Here is a 2,166-nt window from a genome sequence, read left to right as displayed (position 1 = left end):
CACCTCATTCAGGAGTGAGGCTAGCTGGGCTTCCATAGCAGTTTGGTTGTCTAATTCTTGCATTCCTGGCTTCCTTACTGGGCTCATCCGTTCCAGTGGCCATTGGAGACATCTTTCTGCAGTGCCTTATATGATTTTATACTTGGATTCAAGGGTTCCTGTAAAGAAATATCCTCCTGCAGCAAAGTCTAAATGTGATTGAGAAGTATGATCTATGCCTTTATAGAAAGATTGTAAAACTCCCAAACTCTCCACCCCATGGTTTGGACATTTTCTGATGATGTCCTTGTATCTCTCCCAAGCTTCATAAAGATTTTCTCCATAAAATATTCTAAAGTTAGAGAGTTCTGCCCTAACATCAGCTTGACGAGACACAGAGAGAAACTTTTCTAAGAACTTGTTAGAGAGTTCCTCCCAAGAGAGTATGGATTCAGGGATGTGAGTTTTCATCCATGTTTTTGCTTTTGAGCCTAGGGAATGAGGGAAAAACCTCATTCTCATACTTCCCTCTGTCACACCCTCAACTTTGAAGTTATCACAGATGTCTTGAAAGTTTGTGAGGTTTGTGTAAGGATCTTCTGCAGGGAGTCCATGAAAGACTCCAGCTTCCCTTATCATGTGGAACATGATGGGTTTTAATTCAAAATTGGGAGCTACAGGAGGGAGGATTACTCCCCTTTCTGGTCTGTTCCTGAAAGGAGCAGCCAAAGCTTTAAAGTTCTGTTCAGGAGGGATTCCTTCATTGTTATTGTTATGATCAGCCATGTTTTCAAATATATTTTCCCTGAGATTTCTTCTTCTTCTATGTAAAGTGCGTTTTGGCTCAAGATCAAAGAAGAACTCAGGTACTTCAGTGGAGTGGTGAGAATCTGTTTCAGACTTTTCAATCATAAACCATAAAACAGATCGTATGTATCAACAAAATATGTGACAAAAATAATAAAATGAAATATACAGAATATATATGTACTTAAAACAGTAATAAGGACAAAATTTAATGTATCTATCCCCGGCAATGGCGCGAAAAACTTGTTGGGTCAAAAGCTTGTTGGGTGGAAAATATATATGCTGTAGAACGTTTCTCAGTTTGGTAAGAGAAAACACAAATGCTCTTTTAGTTTCAACCCAAGTGCGCTAGTGCACGCATCAAGTAATAAATGAGAGTATTAATGCCCAGATTATCGTGTCCACGAGGATAGAACTCTAATTAATTCCTTATACTATTTTACAAAGAATGAAAATGAAAAGAAGAGTTAGTAATTGACCTGTTTGGTCAAACGTTGCCTACTGTCTTGACAACGTTCCTCAAGAACAGTAGGTGCAATCTGACAGCAAACAGCTCCTCGCGTCGTTATATATGAAATCCTTCTTCATAAAAGAAGGTACGACAATTTTCATTGGAGTTTTGTAGATACAAGATTGAATAAAGCAAGGAATAATAAAAGTAATAACAATAATTAAGAGACAACAATATGGATGGTTTTAAAAACAGTAATAATAGAAGGAACAGATCCACTGCTCCATTCATAAATAGTTATTTTCTCTACTCAAGACTCAACACTTTTGTATTTGTTTCAGTCTCTTCACTGCCAACTCTGATTCCTCAGCTCATGGACTAAATGACTCACAACTTTCCATATTCCTATGTCTCCCTTGACTCCAACAGGTACTGGGTACAGGACCTTCAAGTGAACGAGGTGGTCCCTTATTCCAAAGGCAACCAGCAGTCTTGTTTCCACAAGATTTCCTTCCCCCTCTATTTAAGCTGTCTGAAATCCCTTCCTTATGAAAGTTCCTTTCTTAGTATGTGTTCAATTTCCATTGATACACAATGAATATAGCTCACTTAACCAGAGAAACACAAAAGTTGTAATACAAGAGTTTTGAAAATAATTCTTTAAGAACTTTGCAGTTTTTCCGTTCCACAGATGGTTTAGCCCATAGCTACTAGTTTAAACATAATACTTGCCATATATATATAGGGATTTATATTTCTGCAGCTGTTGTACATGCAGTAATCAAATACTTGCCATATATATACTTGAAAGCATTAAATGCGGGGAATCATGACTATACAAATGATGAAAGCATTAAATGTGGAAAATCATAACCATACACCTGTCGTTGTTGTACGCAAAGCGGCTGCAGAAATGATTTTACCATATA

The 2,166-nt window shown here is 37.4% G+C and overlaps 1 non-coding gene across 1 annotated transcript; it reads left to right on the top strand.

Moving 5' to 3' along the window:
• Positions 1–253: 253 nt before the first annotated feature.
• On the top strand, positions 254–360 carry LOC133290389 (small nucleolar RNA R71). Its single transcript, XR_009748661.1, has one exon. It is a non-coding gene; the product is annotated as a small nucleolar RNA R71 (small nucleolar RNA).
• The last annotated feature ends 1,806 nt before the right edge of the window (positions 361–2,166 follow it).

The sequence above is a fragment of the Gastrolobium bilobum genome, unplaced genomic scaffold, assembly GCF_033153095.1.
Source record: "Gastrolobium bilobum isolate Gb01-03AN ecotype WA unplaced genomic scaffold, APGP_CSIRO_Gbil_v1 utg11474, whole genome shotgun sequence".
Classification (NCBI taxonomy): Eukaryota; Viridiplantae; Streptophyta; class Magnoliopsida; order Fabales; family Fabaceae; genus Gastrolobium; species Gastrolobium bilobum.
This window is presented reverse-complemented; position numbering and strand designations above follow the sequence as displayed.